At 43.2% G+C, this 12,076-nt stretch overlaps 1 long non-coding RNA gene across 1 annotated transcript in view; it reads right to left on the bottom strand.

The window, feature by feature from the left end:
* Positions 1-467: 467 nt before the first annotated feature.
* Positions 468-12,076, bottom strand: part of LOC142015829 (uncharacterized) — a 113,847-nt gene continuing 102,238 nt past the window's right edge. Inside the window, exons 4-5 of the long non-coding RNA XR_012646230.1 lie at positions 997-1,136; positions 468-566 (exon numbers count right to left, since the gene is read on the bottom strand). This is a non-coding gene — a long non-coding RNA (uncharacterized LOC142015829). The remainder of the gene's footprint in view (positions 567-996; positions 1,137-12,076) is intronic.

Genomic DNA, 12,076 nt, shown 5'->3' on the forward strand with positions numbered 1-12,076 from the left:
GTCCACATTTCTTGGTCAAGGTCCAGACTCTAGAGAAATTGAAAAAAAAAAAGTAAATAAAGATTTCATGATCTGCTCAAAAGTGTCCAGAGGTCTAGATATGGCCTATTGACTACCTCTTACTACCAGCATGTGAAAATGCTGCTGAATGTCAGCGCAGGGCTGGGAAATCCTAACATGCCCCTTTTCATCTCCCCTCAAGGGCTGTCTTCAGCATCAGGGCAGGTGTGTGGGGTATGGAGCTGATCTCAGAGTTCTTACTATTGAGGGATCATGCTTAGACTGGCCTGATCCTCCTAGAGTCAATGGAACTACTTTTGTGGTCAGATCCTGTCAGTATGGTGCAAAACAGAAGCATTGCACTAGAGTCGGCTTCATGTGTTTATTTGGAGCAGATACATTTCCTTCTTGCAAACCCTTTCCTTATGAAAATCAGCAACAATGCTTCTAGTTGCCTCAGTTTGATACTCTTGCACCATGGCTCTGTTCATTGTATGCAAATGCACTTCTTGTTCTTGAGCTTTGCCTTGTCTATGTGGATAATCCATTAAACAGACAGATGATTCCTGCTGGGCACAAAAACCATGTGGTTACAGTGAACTGTTCTTTTGTTATGTCTAGGCAGGTGGATAGGTTATCTGGCCAAGTGCAAACTGATGATATTAGTGTTTTCTTCAAATGCCAAACAATAACTTGCCACACAAAAAGATCCTACGGAAGTGCAAATGCCCTGTAGTCCAAGGCTGTTACTAACAAGAGCTCTGTGTGGCTCGAAAGTTTGTTCGTCCCACCCACCAAGTTAGGCTGATAAAAAATATTTCCTCAACCGCCTTGTCTCTCTAATTGAGAGAAAGTCAAAGACAGAACAGCTCAGGAGAATCATGTAACTAATGTCATTGCAGCTGGGCTTTTAGCACTTCCTGCTGGACAAAGTTAGGATGTGTTGGCCTTTAAAAGACAATCAGCTTATATTTAATCATCAAAGCATGCACTTACATTACATAAGACAATGAAATCCTGCGGGAAGCTGCATCCACCTTGTCTGATGTGCCCCTGTGGCCTCTAAGATGGAAGATGACCTTTGGTTTCTGCAGTCATTTCCCTTCAGTCCTTTGGATGAGGAAGCCCACAACATGCTAAAAATGTGAAGATGTATGTTTCAAGGAAGACACAAAAGGTGGAATAAGGTAACAGTATGTCTAAGCTGGTAGATAAGAACCTTGATAATTTTATTGAGCAACGTGTGCCATCTGAAAGTCTCCTCAAGATGACCGTCATTTACATAGAACTAATTTGTGTTACCTTCACTCCAGAATTCTCAGGGTTGTGACTTTCTTTTAGAACCATCCTCATATTAAACCTCATGAGTTCATGCGAACTCGACTGCTTTGGAAAGAAGTTCCGCTTCACTGGTTCCTTAGGGATCTCTTTGGGCTTAAAACTTTTCTCTGGCAATGGAAAGGGAATATTGCCTGGACATTCTCTGTCAGCCTGAGAATGCCAAGCTTGGCACGGGACAGCCCACCTTAGTGCACCGAGCAGACGCCACCAGAGAAATATGTCTAGCAGAAACTGTCATAGGGCAAATTAACCTTTGAAAATACACATGCAAACTATAGTTTCCGAACTCGGCATTTGGGATATCGGCAAATGACAAAAGCAGAATGTAAGAGAACAGCAAGATGGACAAACGTTTAGTCCTGCATGGCAGAAGTGTTCCAGGAACGAAGGCTGAAGAGGAAGAAATACTGTGCATTTTTAAAACTAACTATGCAGATCAACATTTCTCTTGCTTGCTTTCTCCACCTCTGTAGGGGTGCTGCTGTGCAGGTTCAGAGCCATTCATGCATAAAAGAGCCCCCCAGGCAGTTCTGCCAGTGCGCCTCAGTCTTGTCGTACAGTTCCTCCTGCTTTTCTCATTTGGCACCCTACTCACACCAGCAACTCAAAGAGCTGTAGCTCACTCCCTCGCATGCTGAATCCCACATAGAAGCAGTGTGTGGCTGACCCCTTTGTGACCCTGAGAAACAGGCAGCAGTGATTCTCCAGGAATCTGACTGCCTCAAAGTGCTATTCCCTCCTTGCTCCAGGTATGCCACATGCTGCGTAAGGTCAAAACGTAACCCTGCGAAGTAGATGTCTTTGTTGGTGTCTAATTATAACATATATCTCAGTATAGACTTTTTTTTTACTAAGTTTAGCTGCTGCTAGGATTTACTATAGGATTTGCCTGCTGTTACCCCATGTTTTCTCCAGCTAGACGCTAAACACCAATCTTGTACATCTCTGTAGTGAAAAAGATGCATTTGCCAAAGTGAACAGGTAGGTTTATAAAACATTGTAAATGTTCTTTGACAGCAGTGGAAGAGCCTGTACTTCTGCAACAGGCATTGATCTTTCCAAAATATTACATGGAGCAGAGACCCCTACCATAGAGTCCAGTCTAGAGAAATACTCCAGTGTTTAGTTGGGGATATTGCTGTGACATGACCTACACATGAAAGCATGGAAGAAAACTTTGCAACACTAGACAAAACTGCCGCAATGACTGGACTGAGCATGAACAAGGGAAAGATCAAGACAAAGAGGATCAACCAGTCCAACACCACAGCCATCACACTGGGAGGGGACAACCTGGAAGTTGTGGACCGGTTCACCTACCTGGGGAGTATTATGGGCAGAGATGAAGGAACAGACAAAGATATCAATGCCAGTCTAGGGAAAGAAACAGCAGCATTCAAAGCTTTCCGTCCCATATGGAGTTCAAAATTAATATCTGCAAAGATGAAACTGAGGATCTTCAACACAAATTGAAGAGTGTGCTCTTGTACAGATCTGAGACAGGACATAATAAAAAGTCTTCAAATCACAAGCTACAGACATTCATAAACAGATGCCTGAGGTACATCCTTTGCATCAAATGGCAAGACTTGTCACAAATGAGGAGCTTTGAAACAGGGCAGGACAAGCACCAATTGACACTGAAATCAAGAGAAGAAAGTGGGGATGGCTAGACCACACTCTCAGAAAACCATCATCCAACAGTCCATCAAGCTCTCATATGGAACCCGCAAGGAAAACATAAAAGAGGAAGACCTCAAACAACATGGAAAAGATCTACTGAGATTGAGGGATGACTGGGGTACTCCTGGAGTCAGCTAGAGGTTTTGTCCCGAGACAGAGTGATGTGGAGGACACTTGTGGATGACCTATGCTCTTGTCAGATTACAAGGGTTTATGACAAAGATGACACTCATGTTACACTCCAGATGAGTATGTAGCTGCTCTCTAACCCTTTACAATGCTTTGTTGCAGTAGCCTCCAGTCTGGACTGCTCACAAACAGCCTACAACCTGCTGCTCACTCCCAGCTATTTGTCTGTGTGTGGCAGCCGGTCAGCCACATGTTATATTGCAGGCTGAACCCCATGCAGCCGCATCCTAGATTTCTTCCCTTCTGTATTGCCAAGCTGTCTTCTGGGCCATATAAATTCACAGATTAATAGAAATATGCACTTTTTTTTACCCCAAATGGAGTTTCCCAGACACCTCAATGTAAACACACTGAAGTTGATAAAATAGTAAAACACGTTTAAGAACTACCAAGAAATGGGTTCCCTTAAAATCTAAGTAATGAGGCATAAATTCAGGGCTGGCAACAGACTTTGCTGGGCCCTGAGCCTTGTGACTCAGGCAGGGCTAAGTTCCAAGCCCCCTCCACCTCTGGAAGGGGCAGAGCTTGGGGTGGAAGGACAACCAGCCCTCAGTGCCACTTGGACCATGCTGTGTGGGGCTCCATCGACAGTCCTACATAAATGTTAGAAATAGTTACAAGAACTATAAAGATAAAATGCAAATAGTGCCTGACAAATTATATTCAAACCTAAATTGAAAGTAAATTTTCTCTCACTGCATGTTCTCAATCTTATTGCCCCAATGTTTTAGACCAGGATCCCTTCTTCTTTTTAATGGGTGCTTCCTTTGTTCCTTCTCATGTGCTGAATTAATGGACAGAGACAGCAAAGAGGGGGTGTCTTGTGGGGTTCCCCCCACTTTTTATAGGCCAGACTCTGCTTTGGACTACATTTCTAGCTGAGACTCTGGAGACAGGTCTATAGGAAAGGATCTTCCCTGTTGTTGAGTTGTCGTTTCCCTACACGGAAATCTTGTAACTTCATATACAATGTTACCAGATGTCTTTTAGCAGGACAAGACTGACTAAAAAATTATGAATTTTCAGATGACACCTCACAAGGCACTCTTTGTACAAAGATTATTACATCGGCATGTAGGGCTTGGACCTGGGTATATTCCATCACAATTGTTCTCAGGTAACATATTGGTCAAGCCAGAGATACACAGTGGTTGGAAACATCTCCCATCTATTCTCATCTCCTGTAATGAACAGCACAGGAGCACCAGTTCTTCCAGTACCAGGTTTAAGTCAAAGTCATTTTCCACCTGTAGAGACAAGCCTTGGGTGACAGAGCTTGAACTGAGTGTGAGGTCACAGTACACAGTGGTGGAGGGTGCAGAAATGGGGAGGTGGTGCTATTTCATTTTCAGCTGCTGAAAACTGACCTGCAGCCTCATGGCCTCCAAGTTCACTTCAGACAACAGTTCTGTGTCTCTCCCAGAATAGGAGGCTGGGGAAAGAGGAAGAGCCCTGCTGAGTAGGAGTAGGAACTTGGCTTCCAATGAACAGGAAAGGCAGGTGCACTGTGCAATTCAACAGTGCAAGCAACATATGTTAAATGGCCCCAAGGAACCTTTCAAGCCTCACTTGTAAAAATCTACATCTTTCTCTCTGTATGTAATGCACCTTTGTATGGATAGTAATTCCTCAAGTATCCAAGCCAGAACTGACTTTCAGTGTGTTTGTCCAGGCAGGCTGCCAGCTCACCAGTCCCGCAATGCTCCCAAGCTCCGACATTTGTTAACACTGCAGTAAATCACAGAGACTCTTTGGGGACATTTTCCATAACAAAACAGCCAAAGAAAGAGAAGAACCCACAACACAACAACAAATGGCTTATTTAACCCAAAGAGGAATAATGGGTCTGAAAGCAGAGACAGATGGGAGACAACAGAGAGGGAAAGATGCTGCAGAAAAATCTATTATCCATCAGTGTCCAACAGCACAAACATTTAGGAAAAGGTTGAAGATTTGTATTTCCTTTTGAATGGAGAAGATGTGACAAAAAATAGAGATGGTTTGGATATTTCATGGTAACTTGATTAAAGAACCTACAAAAAGTGTCTGGTTGGGAATGATGCCGCAGTAACCGAATAACCCAGACTGGAGAAAACCCCTCTATTTACCATCTACCTCCAGGAAGCATGGGGGAAAAAGACATAATATGGTCCATTTAGCCTGAAGGTTTAACAGTAGCTGCAGCTTCAGACCAAGTTTCCAGAGAGAAAATTTAAGTTATGGAGGAAAAAAAATAACTTGGAGGTTGAATACCTTCCACACAGCCAAACTGGAGTCTCTTGTGCACTATTGCTGAATACAAACAAAACCACAGCAGTCATAGTTCTCTTCTGTCTCTCCCTTTTAAAACCGTTTAGGGTGAAATGGCCTCGCTGGAATCAGTAGTGGGAATTTAGCCATTGGCGTCAATGGGGCCAGCTTTTCACATTCATATTTTAAGGTGGTGATTAAAGCACCAGGTAACAGATATCAAGAATACGTATACCAGAGCTTGAGGGGAAAAGAAACAAAGGAACCAATTCAGCCATGGTTTAAGCAGGTGTAAATTCTACTGGCATTAGTGGGTTTGTGTCTGCTTACATGGTTGGACTTGGTCTTATGTCTTTCCTTACCAAAGAGCACCAAAACCTGAAACCAGGACATCTCAGCCAGCTGCTGGAAAGATCAAATGCTGTGTAGGTAAAAGAAGCTTAAAGTTCAAACTTCTTCCGTTTCACCAATGAAGTGAAGGCTCCATGACAGCCTTTATGAGCGACGGAGTACTGTACCAGATTCACCAGGAGGAAATGTGGCCCTGTATTGCTCTGGGCTCTTTTAAATCAACTAGTTCTCATAAAAACACATGCAGCAGAGGGGACAGGAGTCACAGGTGGAACTCACACTGGCTTTGTGCCTCAGGAGACTTGGGAACATCCATGCGCTACAAGTGAAGTAAATAATGTAGAAGCAAACCTTTGCCCCTGCGAGCTTTGCATACTGGCTTGATGGCTGTGTGAAGTGAGCTAGAGACTGGATAGTGATCATGGCAGAGACACTACAGACCCAGATCTTGTGAGCCTGGGAGAGAGGGGGAGCATTTCCTGAGCAACAGAACCTAGAAGGAATATACCATTGAGAGATGTGGTACCTCCAGAAGCCAGGGAACAGAGTCATAGATTCAATCCCATCCTGCTGGTGGCAGTGCCAACCAGTTAACCCCTTTGCCCTGGAAGCCAGATTTATGTGTAGCACCAAATGACAGCTGCTTGAGATACAGCGGGGCAAAGGAGTGGGAAGGGCTCCCTGGACCTCACACCTCCCAACTCACTATACCCCAGGCTTTTAACTTTCAGATAAACTTTCAAAGTTTTTGCTCATAGCCATTTGTTTCTTCACAAGCTCAGAGAGACAATTCAAGTAAGAAGACACCAAGGAATATTTCTCTGAGGAACCAAGTGCAGTAGCAACAGCCTTGGCTACATGCTTTGGGAGGGAAGATGTCTTACTTTTATGGAATTTCCAGCTCAAACAGACACAGCAAGCAGCAGTAATCTCATGAGAAAGTGCTAGCTGTGCAATTCCAGGAGTCTGATAGGTTGGCTTAGGTTCAGAGAAGCACATGAACTTTTGAGAGCTCTTCCAAACTTTTAAAGGTTCATCCAGCTCCAGTGTTAGCTCAGACTCTGGTATGTGCTTTAACAATTCACGACCCACACCTAGGAGATTGGGATGGAAGAAAAAAGTGTAGGGGTGAAGAGATTAAAAGAAAGGAACTTTAAAGTGACTGCTGGCCTGGGACAATATCACAAACAACAGCTGGGAGTTTACAATCCAACACACACTGCAGGTTCAGCTGAAGCCTATCATAAAAGGCACGATTCTCTCAGGTACTAATGCCAACAAAGCAAAACAACCACAGCCATCTGGCCTCAAGCTCCCTGTGCTGAGTGCCAGCTTCTCCATGTTATCCTTCACCCATTTTGCCTGACTTTCGCAGAGGGCACTGCTCTGCATTCTACTGTCACTTTATTTTACCACCCTCTTCCCACTGCTGGCAAGATTCCCGATCCTCCAGTATGCATCCCATGTAGCATAACCCTGTTTCCAGACTGCAGCCCATCTGATTCGCCCAGACCTGTCTGTGTCACTGTCTGAGAGCAGGTATTTATTTATCTCTGCCAGCCTTCTTTCTTTTTACGTTTGCTGGCTTATTTATGGCTCTCCCTTTTCAGCTTATTACCATCTCTCCCTGAACATGTCCATTATGCTCTTCTCATCTAGGAAGCATTAATCTGCTGGCCCAGTGTGCAGAGTGATGGAGTTCCCTCATCATCATTAATTTTTCCTCAGCTTCTGGTCTTCTCTTTGGTCCCAGCAGCTGTACATGTGCTGCTGGTGGCTCCTGAGCTCCCACACCGTACATTAAATTCATTCACAGAAGTCCATTATTTTGTTCTTACAGGCATCAGGTGGTGTTCCAAGCTAGGTCTGCACTGTCCAGAATCCCAGACTGTGCTTGGGACAGACTTTAAGAAAAAGTAGCTGAACAATTAAATGAAGTCAGTTATTTTACTCTTCAATGACCCCGGCTTTGAGAATACTAATCTCGTACATAGTTGAGAAGTAATAAATATGCAGATATAACTACATTTAGCTAGAGATGGACTCAATAACCTTTACTCATGCTTATCAGCATTTATCTGAGTAGTACCCTTGACCTCAAAGGGATGAGTCGTGCAAGTGTTGCAAAATCAGGATCAACACATTTTTGTGGAAGACATCTAAAGGAGCTTTAATAACTTGCTCTCTCTATGTACCGTGTGTGCCTGCACATACATAAAAACAGACACCTCATTCAATCCTAAATGCAGCCACTGCTGTGATGGAACATGGTAGATGTTTAACAAGACACAGCAACGGTACATAATTTAAGGACAAAGAAAAAATGACATTTATTAAACTTCAATGAATATGTAATGTCTATATATTTAGCAGAAAATAGTTATTGTACAGCAACCCAAAAATACATGAGGTGCTTCATGAACAGCTAAGAGGACATTGTGTCTGAACAGAGTTGTAACTAAGTATTTTTCCACCCTGGGCAAAATTTTATTTATGTGCTTCCTCTCCTCCAAATTAAAAAATGTCTCTAGTTTATTATTTTTATTTATCTTCACTTCAAGAAAGTTCCACAAAAATTATTAATTAGTATAGTAATATAACAAAATATATATTTTCAATAACATTAGGAACATATTTAATATAGATATTTAAAATATCAATAAATACAATGTGATTCTTAACGAACAATAATATTCATAAAGGAACACATAATAAAGGACAAAGCCTCATAAAGTTACTTTATGCACCCTGAGTGCGACAAACTCATAAACCAATGAACTTTAAAACAACTCCAGAGATCTTATTTCCCCTGTAAGAGCAGACATTAAACAACAAAAGGCTGGAGTTGAACCACTGCACATGGAGGTGGCAACTGTGTCAGACCACGAAGCCCAGCACCTGATGTGTGGGGCAGTCCAGTCTCTAGCCCCTCCTAGAGCAGGGGGCAGAGCCCTGTAGCATGGGAGAGGAGGTCTACCCCTTAGCTGCTGGAAGCTGCCCACCCAGGCTGGGGCAGGGGCTGGAAAAGACGATCCGAGGTGAGTGGCTTGCAACTTACTGGAGCTGTGCCCTGATTATGCTGCACCCAGGGCAAGCACCCCACTTGCTCCACCCTCTTTACAGTGCTGTGTCTAACCTTAAGAGCTTGTGTAAGACAGGCTGCAGCAAGAGACAGTAATCTGTGATGGATGGATAGATGGAAAGGAGGACCAGACTACAAATGTAAATCGTGCAGTCGCTTAGCATGTCGTGTATGTGTCAAGCAATCACAGGATGCCTCCATACACAGGAATTTCTAAAAACTCTTACTACATCTGCCTTGGGACCAGGACCACCAAGGTTACCAAGCAAGTGAGGGGATTCACTGAGCAAAGCTTGCCTGCACTACAACCAGAACCACCTTTTATTGTCTGCAAAACTTGCAGAATAGAGAGCCTCCAGCACTGAGTGGAGACCCCGGTTGCTACTGTAGGACTGAGTAGTTAATCTGGGGCACTCAAGTAAATATACTGTGTTTATGTTTGAGATGAGCTTGAGGCAGGGAATTCAGACACTCAGACCTCGATGCTGTAGTGTGGCAGTAGATTTGGCAGATTCACTTCGTGTAAGTGAAGCCCTGTGCTTTGCTGAGCTTAATGGCCCAGATTTCACACGTAGTGGTACAACACTCCTTTGTATTCTTACCAATGTAATTTCTGGATGGAAACTCTCAACAATATATGAACTTAAGCCCTTTGAGTGATGCTTCCTGATACAGAGTGTTTGTCACAGGTGCCTATCAGCAGGCAGCACAGAAATGCACGTCTTAACTAAAGGTCTCTCTATTTTAACACCAATCTTCATCATACAAGGAGAGGATCTACATTTCCCCCTCACCGAAGTTTCCAAAGGATGTGCTGAATTTTGAAAGAGATTCCTCTTGGCAATGGGTGAAGATGCTGGTTGGTGAGACAAGCACCACAGCTTGTGGCCCTGCCCATACTTCACCCTTGCTTCTTCAAGGTCCCACCTCCTCCCCACTGTCCTACCCTTCCCCACTGTCTTCCTCTTCTCTCTGCTTACTTATTCCAGCCAATTTTCTTGAACCCAATGTAGCAAATGACATTTGGGAAAAAAATCTCTTCTAAAATTTCTTTCTAAAGAAAATGAAACATATTTCCCCTTCCGTGCCAGATTGCAAAGACTGGACATGCAGAAGCGCAATTAAAATCACTAAATTTGGGAATAAAAATGTCAGAACCAAACAGTTTCTTGATATACACTAAATTTTGCCAGCGCTTTATTTGCAAAAACTTTGTAGTAAGGACAAGTCAGGTGCCCTGGAATTCAGGGTACATTCATGATTTTACACTCTCTTCATCAGTATTTCTAAGCTGATTTTATATTTTAAATATACTCTTAAGCCTTAATAAATGAATCACTCCAGATTACTACATATTTAAACTCACTGAAATAAAGACACTATTTTAAATTAATTTGTCATAGCTGTTTAGCGTGTTCATAACAATGTTCTTTCTTTTTAGAAAAATGGAACACTAATTTTGTGTTGTTTTCATCACAAGTTTATGAAATTTCACTCTATGTTTATATTAAAATATGTTTCCAAAGATTTTAGGTATATCAAAGGATTTTACACTTTAGTAAAGTACTGATTTTGGTGGAAGATTCTCTTAAAACTAGTTCATTACATAGTCAGACGTAAAACGGAAACTCATTTGTCCAGCTATCTGGAAGAAAAGGAATGGGGTCTACTTACAGGATAGCTTCACCAGGGTAGGGGTGAAATGAGAGTAGAACTGAACAGAAAAGACAGGAAGACTTTGGAAGCGAGTTCTTGTACTATTGTAATTAAAATGTGTATTTTATATAATGGTGGTCTTTTGAAGAATTTAAAAAAAGATAACCCATATCTGAAGATCCAAGCATTTAAGGCTAAAGTTGAATACTCAGATTGTGCATCTAAATATCTATGCAAGGATTTTTAGGGATGTGATTTTTATAAGATTCAGCCACAAACTAACAAAATCATTTAAAGCAAATTTTAAGCTAAGGTCCTGTAGACACAGTAATGCACCACTGCAGAGATCAGCAACCTTTCCAAGTCACAGCACTGAAATTTGACCTTTTGACCTGTATGTACCGTCCCAGTGCCAGTGATACTTTTTAAAGTCACTAATAGCCCTACTTACAACAGCTGCATTAATAAATAGATTAAGAGGCAGAGCTTTACCCTTTTGGTCTTTAAATCTCTGGACAGCTGGGGTTTTTTAAATATATAAAAATGTGCAAGATTTTAATACAGGTTGAACTTCTCTTATCCTGGATTCTCTGGTCCAGCAATGTCCGTGGTTTGGCAGGACTACTGATATTGCTGAACCAGGGAGCCCTGGCCATATAGGTGGCTAGGTGTTAGGGGCTTGGACAGTCTGCCAGGCAGCCCCACTGGCTGGGGATGGAGCCGCTGCCAGCCCTGAGCAAGAAACCCTGTGGCCTGGGGTGCGGAGCTGGTGACTTGAGTTGTAGAGTTGCTGCTGCCCCAGGCAGGGAGCTGCTGGCATCCTCAGCCAGGGAGCCCTAGTTACCAGGCGGAGTGGAGTCAACACCGGGCCTCAGCTGGGGAACCCCAGCAGCCAGGTAGAGTGGTGCCGCTGTGGGGTCCTGCAATTGAGGAAGAGGGGCTGGGCTGAGCTCCCACCAGGTGCCACAGAAAATCATCTCCCACGCCACTCTTGTCACACACAGCAAGAGTTTGCCTACCTGGGCACTGCTGCTTTTATCAGTAAATTCAGGGTGAGCACTTGCCTGCTAAAGGGTGTTAACTGCTACTTCAGGGCTCTTTCACAGGTTCAACGCTATGCTAATAGGTCTGGCAAACTGGAAGACTTTTCACTTGAAGATAACAGTGGGTGTGTATATGTGTGTGTGGGGTGGCCGGGGGGGCGGGGGGAGACTGTCACCTTTCTGCAAGCTGCAACAGACTGTTGTAAGAGCCTCCACAAACTGTCAGAGGAGGCCAAAGCAGCATTTATAAGTACAGAGGACCAAAAAAAAAATTGCAATAAAAACTGACAAATCAAATAGGATTAAAGGAAGGCGGTTAGAGGTCTGGGGATGTTAATTGACTTGTCTGAGATAATTACGAGCATCAAAGGAAGGGAAGCAGTCCTTGTAATGTGTGAGGTAACCAATGTCTCTTGTCATACCACATGTTAATGTGTCGAATTTAAATATGTACTCTAACTCAGAAATCTCTCACTCTAAT

The sequence above is a fragment of the Carettochelys insculpta genome, chromosome 7, assembly GCF_033958435.1.
Source record: "Carettochelys insculpta isolate YL-2023 chromosome 7, ASM3395843v1, whole genome shotgun sequence".
NCBI classification, from domain to species: domain Eukaryota; kingdom Metazoa; phylum Chordata; order Testudines; family Carettochelyidae; genus Carettochelys; species Carettochelys insculpta.